The 11339-nt window shown below is 32.6% G+C and overlaps 1 pseudogene; it reads left to right on the top strand.

Annotated features, from left to right (window-relative positions):
• Positions 1-597: 597 nt before the first annotated feature.
• On the top strand, positions 598-5903 carry LOC143901937 (cytochrome P450 9e2 pseudogene; annotated as a pseudogene).
• The last annotated feature ends 5436 nt before the right edge of the window (positions 5904-11339 follow it).

The following is an 11339-nucleotide window of genomic DNA, read 5'->3' as shown; positions in this document are numbered from 1 at the left end:
CGGGTCGAGTCGACAAATTAACGCTATGTTAAGTCATATTTGTTAAAGTGACAAATACATGATCAATTTGAACAACTTTATTTGTATTCTCAAATATTCATTTATATATATACTTGTAATAAATTGGCAATAATGGTAAATTAAACTATTTATAAAAAAAAATATATTTTTTAAATATATATTTGACACAATTGCTATCAATAAAAACTGATACAAAAATAGAATTGTATAACTATAAAAGAAAGACTATATGTTTATAAAGAAGATATAAAGAACAAAAATAAGAGAAATAAAAATAAACTCATATAGAGCTTTTATCATTTATCCTATATTCAATATATTGAATCGAGTAAAAATACGCGATAACAATTACGAATCAGATAACATGCATGTTGCATAAGACGTCGTAAAGACATCTTTAAGACAACTAAGATATCTTAAGATATCTTTAAGATATCTTTATGACGTCTTATGCAACATGCATGTTATCTGGGGAAGTTATTAAAAAAAGAATCGTATCTCTGACTTTATATATCATTCATATCTGCACACTTAGAGTGTTATCAATGTTATATTATATAATTCATTGTGGCGTACGTGTGAGAGTCAGTCATAAAATCTCACGCGTAGTACGTGCGTGCATCTCTTCGCCAGATCTATCAATTAGTTAACCATTTCCAATTAGACAGAATTTCTAACTACAATTAAGAAAGCTAGTACGATTATATAACTTGTGCTTCTTCTTCTCGTGTCATCAACATTAACGATCAAGTGTGGAAACTGTTTCATCAATCCAAAACGAAAACTGTCGAAAACCAAAACTTAATCATCAAAAACGTCTTCTTATTGTGCAACTAATCTGGAGATTTTTGTCACAATGGAGCCATCTACTTTGCTTCTAACTATTCTAACAGCGAGTATTTGCTTATATTATTTTGTTCTAAGAAAGCTATCTTACTTCGAGCGACTGAAGATCCCGCATGTAAAACCAATTCCAATATTGGGCAACATGGCACCTTTTATTTTCCAACGTACATCCCATATAGAGCTTCTACAAAAAATATACAATCTCTTCCCGAACGCAAAATACTTCGGCATCTACGATTTTGTAAAACCGGTCTTCGTTATCCGTGATCCAGAACTGATTTCTATGATTACCATCAAACAGTTTGACAACTTTTGTAATCGCAATAGCTTCGTGAACGAAAATCTTGATCCGATGGCCAGTAAAAATCTGTCTGACCTGAAAGGGGATCACTGGCGCGAGATGCGAAAGCTTCTTAGTCCTAGTTTCACATCCAGCAAGATGAAGATGATGTTCGAACTTATAAGTCAGTGCGCCGAGAACTTCGTCGATTTTGTGACAACGCAATCCGGAAAAACCGGCAAGACGTATGATATGAAAGACATACTGGGCAGATACGCCACCGACACAGTGGCCACGTGTGCCTTCGGCATCAGCGTGGATTCTTTTAAGCATCCAAACAACGAGTTCTTCTTGCTTGCCAAGAAAGCACTGACTTTTGACAAGTGGCTGGTCTTTAAGTTCTTCCTGCATAGGAACTTCTCGCTACTTGCAAGACTCCTCAATCTCAAAATGTTTGGCCCAGAGATAGAGAAATTTTTCAAAGATATCGTTTCTAACACAGTGAAGGTCAGGGATGAGCAGGGAATTGTTCGTCCGGATATGATTCAGTTGATGATGGAGACTAGAAACAAAGATAGCGGACCTGAGTTCGACATTGACGAAATGACCGCTCAGGCATTCGTTTTCTTTCTCGCTGGATTCGATACTACATCAACAGCCATGTGTTTTATGACGCACGTACTCGCTGTGAATTCCGATATTCAAAGCAAGTTAAGAGAGGAAATTGATGATGTTCTCAGACAGACCAACGGTAAACCTACCTATGAGGCCATCAATCACATGAAGTACTTAGACGCCGTGGTAAACGAAGCTCTCAGATTATATACGCCAGCATCTTTCTTGGACCGAAAATGTGTCAAGGAGACCAAATTGCCAGCAGCGACTTCAGATGGCGAACCGATTACGATGAAACCTGGAGACAACATATGGGTCCCCGTTTTCTCTCTGCATCGCGATCCAAAGTATTATCCGCAGCCAGAAAAATTCGATCCAGAAAGATTCCTTAAGGGTGATGTGGATAATTCGGTCTTTATCCCATTTGGTATCGGACCAAGAATGTGCATTGGTAATAGATTCGCATTAATGGAAGCAAAAGTTATGCTGGTCTATCTACTTTCACGTTGCGATCTTGAACCCGATGTTAAAACCAGAATTCCTATGGTGTTGGCAAAATCAGCTGTCATGATGCCGGACAATGGCTTCTGGTTGAAATTGCGAGCAAGAGAATCGAAAACTCGGATTAAGGTAGTTCTCCGGCTCCAGTAGTGCTCAACTTGTATTCATGTTTAAAAATAAAAATTTATTTTACTAAAGTTAATTGTTTATATACAAAATATTACATATAACAACTAAAAAATAAGAAGTTAACTTCACGCGTGAGAACTCCATGCGGCGTTGCCAAGTAACTGACGCCTTTCCTCTTCTGTCGCACTCTGAACCGAGCGAAAAATGCATCAAATCGCGTACTTTACACAAGTATTTTCTCGAAAACGAGTACCGCAAAGATATTGACACTTAATTGCATATTTTATTATTTCTATTTTTATGGAGCATCATATACTAATTTTTCAAAAACATTTAGAGAAAATCGATTTTCTCTAGTATAAGGACCGGAGAACTACCTTTTAAGGATGTATTACCTAATACCTACACCTTCCCAGCCAAAAGTACAGTAATCTGAGAAATCCAATATATATCGGTTGTACCGTATGCATACTTTAACGGCTTACTACTATTTATATTTAATATCATAACAAGCAGGACATTAATGTTACTGATTTAAGTGATTTTAACGAACCAGTTTTTATGATTATTAACAACGTATTTGTAAATGTTCTTAAGGGTCGACAGGAGTAAATACCGACCTCTGTCGGGTTGCTTAGCTGCGAGTCCGTATTTTATTTATTATAAATTTTTTAAGAGCCAAAATGGAAAATGCGGCTCTGTACCGCTTTGCGGCTGATCTTACTGATTAAAACGAGCATAAGTTTAATGAGATTCGTTAATTAATTTGGCTAAAATTTGGGAAAAACCGTTCCTAAGCAGCTATTTGCAGCTCTAAGCAAGCCTGAAAAGCTGCTTAGAAAAGGTTTTTCCCAAATTTTAGCCAAATTAATTAACGAATCTCATTAAACTTATGCTCGTTTTAATCAGTATAAGATCAGCCGCAAGGCGGTACAGAGCCGGATTTTCCATTTTGTGTGTGGCTCTTAAAAAATTTATAATAAATAAAATACGGACTCGCAGCTAAGAAACCCGACCGGTAGTGTTACTCCTGTCGACCCTTAATAGAGGCTCAAAACTTTTGGCTGGACATCTTCCCTGAATCTAACTGCTAGAAATAAAAATCATACATGTATAATATGGATAAAGAAAGAAAGTAACGGTTAAATATGATCAAAAATATCACGCAATAGTATAAAATATTATTATAAAATGAAAATAATACGCTAAATACAAGAATAAAAAATATAAATATCGAGCGAATAACACAAGAAGACGTGGCAACATGTACCGCTCGATTTTAACTGTTGGCTGCACTGAACCACAGAACATGAACGCCCGACTGCTATCACAAGTATTGTATATCTGTTGTATATTGACAGCTGATTATTAGAAAAGTGTAGTTAAATAAAAAATATTGAAGTGAATAAAATCCCGCTTTTTTAAGATATAAGGTAAAGGTACCAATACCCGGACACTTAAGCATAGAAAATGTACCAATACCTGGACACGTATCTGCGTGTCTGGATACCTTTAAAAAAATATAAATTTATGAAAATAAACGTTTGGATATTATAATTAAAGTTTCAAACTACAAAAAAAAAATACTTTTATCTTTGATTTTAATTCGCGTTATACTTATAAATAATAAAGGTGTCCGGATATAGGTACATGTCCGGGTATTGGTACCTTTACCTTAAAGGGCAAGTGGATTTCAGATGCTGTATATAAACATCGGCTGAAAATGTCGGAAACCGGCAGAAAAAGGCGAAAAATATCCATATTAGCTACCGATGAAACCTCGGATGAAACAACGACGTTGCCACGTCTTTAGGCGTCTTCGGTGTCAAACGCCAAAATCTGCGAAAATGCTGCAGTTTTTATTTTTTTTCTCAGAAACTAGTCAGTGAATCATCGTGAAATTTATAGAGAACCTGTGCCAATGTATCCTCTATACACCATAATTTTTCCGAAATTTGTTCTCTATTTTTTCTTTACATTCTGAATGCATATGTTTGATAAACTGTCAATCTCCATACGAACACATACAAAATTAAAAAGTTAATATCTTTTAAACGAGTCAGACAATTGATCTGAAATTTAACACAGGTTTTTAGAACATATAAGTGCACAATCTCTGTAAATTTCAGCTTGGTCTTTTTATTTTGACTGAACGGACATACATCCTTTAAGCAATCGAACGGACAAGGAGTTGAAGGACAGTAATAAAGCATATATTTACAATTCATTAATCATGGAATTATATACTTAAAGTTGCTCTTTCAAATTGTAGCAGGAGTCCAATCTTTCTCTCAATTATACGTAGAGAATAAAAGTTTCAAAAAACTATATTATCTTTATGAATACCGTTACTTTTTAAAAACTCTTTCCACATTCAGTATGTTCCTATAAAGCATAGTAATATTGTAATAGTACTAATATAAAAATACAATATCTTTTATGTTGTATTTGTTTATATGTAAGTCAAATAAGTTTTATACGTAATAATAAATAAAAATGTAATAACCAGCTTATTATTCAACTTATAACATGATTTCACAAATGATTATACGATGTAAAGTATTTGAAAATTAAGTACAAAATTTATTTAACTTACACATATGTAATTTTCAATTATGTAATACACTTCTATTTATGTAATATACTTATATGTATTTTAAGATAATATTTAAATAATTATCTTTTTCTTGAAATATGTTTCTTAAATTAATAAACAAACAAAAAATGTAGTAATACTCGATTGAAAGAGAGATAGAGAAAGAGAAAGAAAGAAAAAGAAAGTGAAAGAGGGAGCAAAAAAGAGAAAGTATGTGAGAGAAAATTAAGATTGAAATTATTATAATATTATCTAGGAGTATATTAATACTCCTGTACATTAATATCGTATATTAATATACAAGATGTCACTAAATTTATATATTTTAGGACAGTAGAATATTTACTTATCATTAAAATAGCGATAAAATTGTTAATTAAATCTATAAAAATTGGCTTTTTTCTGGCCAAATAAAATAAATTTTTGCAAACAACTGGGGCCCTATTCTCGACAAATATAGCATACGATATTTTAGGAATGTCACTAGAAAATCACACTTTGCAAGTGCGTGCTATTGGTTGCAGTGTGATATTCATGCATGACATATCGTATAATGCGATATTCTTCAAGAATAGGACCCCTGATCTCTCGTTAAAGTACGAATAAAGTATTTATCAGAGGTCCTCTTTTCGTTGTATAAATATTTTAACTTTTTTTACTTATTACTTTGCACATAATTTTGAAATATAGTAGAGAAGCATGTGATAGAAATTTATAATAAAAAAAAACAATATAATATATTAATACAATATGATAGATATTATGCAATATTATGCAATGCTATGCAATACTGTATGTAATATTATGTAATATTACGCAATACTATGCAATACTATGCAGTATTATGCAATATTATACAATGCAATATACATATATCTAATTTTTTAATTTTAATTTATTACTATTCACAAATTTTTCGCGTCAATCAATTTTCTAATTCTATCTTTAATTTTAAAGTTAATTTTATACAATTCAGTAGTGTGTAGTGTGTATTACAATATAAAAGTATAAAATTAGATATATGTTGTTTACAATATAATATAATACAATACAAATTTAAAATGTTATTTAAAATATACAATAATCCTAATACATTCTAATCCAAAAATTTTAATAATATCCCAGGTAGCAAGCACTCGTCATTTTGACGTCAATATTTGGTCATAATTGGTCAGTAACGTCATTCGTCGATTAAGTGACGTATATTTAACGTCATGTTTTAATACGTCAAAAAGACTTTGTAAAATGACATTATATAGACGTTTACGTGACTACCCAGGTAGCAGACAGTCGTCATAATGACGTGATTCTTACGTCATTTTATGACGCATGTTACGTCATTTATTCCTAAAGTTTAACGTAAAATTGACATATTTTCCACAATATTTTTCACAGGTATATTTCTACATTTATAAAGTGTTTCGTAATTTTATGATTGACGTGGTGAATTTATGGTATAAGTGAATCTAGTTGCGTGTGTAATTATAGTTTTATGACAACTACTTCATGCAGTGTTGGAACTATCAAGAAGATATTACATAATTTTTGAACACTTTAAACATGTACCTGTTATACACAAGTACAGTTAATAAGGAAGCATCCAGGGTGAGAAGATCGTCACTGTCCACTGGATCATCGAAGTCAAGCGACTCCGACGCGGTACTGTACTAGGATGGGTGACCGCCTTGAGAGAGCGGCTATATGCACATGGCATGTAATGAAACAGTTAAAAAAGTTTTTTTTTCTTAAATAAAGAAAAAGAACATATTTTTATAAACGTTTATCAAGTAGACATTTTAAAATTTTACGTTCATAAAAAACATTTCTAGAAACCGGTATGTCGTACCGTGGATCTATTTTTGCCGTCAATAAAACGTCAGAAAATGACGTCTTTGGGATGTGACTTAGGATCGTGTAAAATACGTCATTTTTACGTTAAACTCTAGGAATAAATGACGTAACATACGTCATAAAATGACATAAAAATCACGTCATTATGACGACTGTCTGCTACCTGGGATGAGATTATATGAAATCGTCCAAATATATAATATAATAACAGGAATTTTACTAGGCCTAGCTGTTGCTCATATATTGATAAATAACGATAATTAAATCGTATTTTTAATTGTCAATTTGCGATTACAGAATTTATAAAGTTTCATCGTACGTAAGCAAACATGACCAAAAAAGTCGTTAATAATTAATTTATCTATTATATGTTTCTTAATCGTGTTCAAGTTCAAGTATTGGAAAATTCTATAAAGTTTTCTGCAAAAGTATTCAATGCGCGATAAGAAACTAAGCTATAAGATAAGCCAATGATAAAATTAATTTACCGCGATAAAAAATGAATACTGGCCAAAGCAACAAATCGATTGATGATATTCGCGATATATACTAATTGTCGAAAAAGATGTGAAAAAAATTAACCGATAAAACGTTTTAGCTATCAGCGAGAAAAGCGGAGCTCTTATACACATCTCGAAAAATATCATTATGTTATAACAATGCTATGTGTCCTTCAGTGTAAAGCATATCTTCTAATAAATTCAACGATAAAAAGCTTTAGAATGTGTTGCATAATAGTGGTTGGCGAAAAAAAACGAAGCGCTAAACTCCGATGCACGGCACTGGGCGAGTCACGAAATATATCTTAATATTAAAAATGCTGTGTTCTACACAATGTATGCTGTGCCATGTCTAAGTATGCTTTCTTCTGATCTTTTATTTACTTCAATACTACTTAGAAACCTCAAGTAGATAGATATAAATGTATCGTGTTAAGAAATAACTAAATCAATTTAATTCAATGAAAAAATGTACTTAAAAATTCTTACATTTGTTTCTTACTGTATTGCAAAAATAAATTATCTTACATTATTTTTTTACTTCTTGAAGAGATAAAAAATTTAAACGATAAATTCTGTGATCATCTTTAAATTAGATCCCATAATTTGAAAATAATTGACCCCCATCCATTGATTACCAGTAATATGTCTCTTACACTGATAAATAATCCATGTTCATGTAGAACTAATTTTATGAATATATAAATATTTCATGCGTTTTCTCTTTCTCTCTTTCTATCTATCTATCTATCTACCCAAGCAGCATTTTTCGGTTAACTTTCCGACTAAGGACTACTTTTCTACTAATCACAACGTTGTAAGCGGTTCAAGAAAGTTATAAAATGTAACTTATAATTACTAACGTTTTTTGGACGTTGTCTAAACGTTAAAATTACGACGTGCTTTTTTTATCACTTTCCCAACGTCAAATTCGAAACAGTTTAAGTCCTATTACCCGACGTTAAGATATTTAACGTTCGCCTGACGTTATACTCTGCACTACACTTTTCGAGCGACTTCAATACGTAATTCCCAACGTAAACCAACGTTTTGTTATCAAACGTTGTAAAACGCTAACGTTGTAAAACGTCGCCTGTGGTCATTTCTGACTAACGTTAAGAAATCGCGAGAAATGGTAACAAATTCTGCCTAAATGAATGTAGAGCAGATTACTGCTGCATCAAGCGGGCATCGTCGACGGCAATTCGCGGCGTCGTGCGTGAGCTACGAGGACTATGCGACGAATGTTGACGATCCACGGCCGAACCGGTCTATCTCATCTCACGCGGTTATCGTCGCGTCGTCGGGAAACAACGCGCGCGCGCCGCGCGATTCACAGCTCGAGAGCGCGTTCGCTCGGCTGCACGGCTGCCATAACCATGCTCTAGATCACCATATAGATGGTATTGCATAGGTCGGATTTGGTTAAGATATACGACTCATTCGCAAATCTAGTATAGAATTTTTAACTAATTGATACTTTATCGACATGTTAAGTCAGTTTGGCGACCTTGTTAAGACTTTTAGTCAATATAGGTACAATTTTGCCTACAGTGGTATACTACTTAGTTTGGAAAAGTCTGAAAAAGTTAATTATTTTATACGAGAAGACAAATTTTAGTAGAATTTATCGCACCTTTTACTACGTAAAGTTTGATATAGTGTGGAACGCTGACTTCGCCATTTTCATTCCTCAAAGAGGAAGGCAAATAATCCGCCATTTTCCAGTATATTTATATTTATATTTTTTAACGCACTTTATTAACAATTTAAAGCATTTATATAATATCTATTGTTAAGGTTTTAACAACATATTTATCTTAAAAGTAATTTCGATGAAAAAAAATTAAAATCTACACTTTGGAAAATTTTAGTTATTTATTAGAATATTTAGTAAATTGGAATATTTTAGAAAGGATTCGTCTAATTTCGACTTATCATTTCCACATTTATCAATAAAGTGAGTTTTGTTATACAATTTCAGTGCTGGGTTCGTGTATTTATGGCAAAATTACAATAGTATCAAAGACTGCGCAAACTATATTTTTCCTATAAAGCCATTTTATTTGTGCCAAATTGATAAGTACGTATTATGATACATTTATTACACCAATGCCGTCATATGGTTTGAATGGAAGCACGAAAACTACACCTAAAATGTACGTTGTGAAAGAATAACCTCAGGTCTAGCAGAGTGTACAAAATCAAAGTTTACATACCAACGTTAAAACTGGTGGAAAAAATGTAACCTCAATTTAACTTATATAAGTCGGATTCCAACGTTGGTACAACCTAAATTTGATTTCCCAAATTAGTGCAAAAGAGGGTTGAAACGACGTAGCGAAAACGTTGGATACCAACGTTAAGTGTGTTTATCTTAACGTCGGGCGGACGTCAAAATGCTGCTTGGGTATATATTTATCTGCCTGTCTCTCCCTTCTTCCCTCTCTCCCTCCCTCTCTCTCTCTCTCTCTCTTCAAGTAGAGGTAGTACCTACACAAAACGTAAATCCACTAATAAGACTGAAATTCATCGGTTCTTTACATATCAGGTTGTCGCGTACTAATTTAATCGAATCGAATCGTATAATATAATTGAAGCATCAAAATAGATAGGGAGATTTCGAGAAATTTCTTGTCATGAAGAGATTTCATATCCGGATAGCCAAGTTTGTCAATGTATTTTTAAAGTTATAATAGCCAATAGAGTCGATTAATATTTCTACTTGTTATTATTTGATTGGCGAAGAAAATGTAATTTACTCGTTATTTTAATAGTGTCTGCTACAAATTTTGTCGATATGGAATGTCAGTAGAAAAATATAACAAAATCTTAATAAATTAATAAAATATATTGACAGATTGGTTGTAGAAACTGAATAGAAACTGAAGTTTTGTAACCATTTAAATGGTGTATTTTATTTAAATGTTTAAGAAATAACAAGATTTATTTGGTTTCTACCGACAATTTAATTGCTATCAGATTATATACCGGCAGGCTTTGTCGGTGGGGTTTAATACGGACACAGATATATGATACCAGATCAGTTATTCTAGAGCTCTAAAAAAGTAGGTATTCTTGTTCCGCCATTTTGGATCCAATTATATGTGAAAACATAACCTTTTCGTAAATGCCAATACGCTTTTCGGTCTCGTAATCTCTCAATTTTACAGAATCGATATTTCAGCTAAATTTTTACATTAATCGCGAGACCGAAAAGCGTATTGACGTTTACGAAAAGGTTATGTTTTCACAGATGATTGGATCCAAAATGGCGGAACGAGAATACTCACATTTATAGAGCCTTAGTTATTCTGTAATTACAATATTAGATTTTGGTATAAAGTTCATATAAGGATCACGCACTTTTTTAGTTCAATTATCGGCCACTTGGTGTCTATCACCTTTTATCTTTGCGATTGTTAAGTTAATTACAACAATTACATTACACTTAGGAATATTAGAATTTATAAATTCTTGCAAAATAATTGCATAATTTAAACTCTTCAATGTTAATTAAAATTTATTATTAAGTTATTTAATTTCACTATTAGCCCCATTTCGGAAAAATTAATAATGCAAATGTTCTCGATACTGATTGTTTTTATTATGATTCTTATACAATAAGGATAGGACATAGATATAGAAACTTCGGATCTTAAGCAGTGTTCATAATTCGATCTTGTACTCAAGATCGTTCTTATAGCTCGAAATGCTGTAAGGGTCATTTCATTTGCAAGGGGGGGGGGGCTACGTCCATGGATTCGAGTCTTAAGACTGCATTAGACATCCCTGGTAACCATATCCGATAGAAAACGATTAAAAACGGCTATATCTGTATCGTTTTTAATCGTATCTTATCGGTTCTATCGTTGCATATTTAAAAGACAGATAAAACATTAATCGAATCGAATCGGTTTCTATCGTTTTAGGTCCGAATAAAAAAATAACTATACAAATTTTATAGTTATGAATCGTTTTCTATATGTACAATTATTGC

This window comes from Temnothorax americanus, unplaced genomic scaffold, assembly GCF_048541705.1.
Source record: "Temnothorax americanus isolate GAGA-0224 unplaced genomic scaffold, ASM4854170v1 Scaffold37, whole genome shotgun sequence".
Lineage (NCBI taxonomy): Eukaryota > Metazoa > Arthropoda > Insecta > Hymenoptera > Formicidae > Temnothorax > Temnothorax americanus.
Note: the sequence above shows the minus strand (reverse complement) of the source record. Positions and strands in the feature narration are given on the sequence as shown.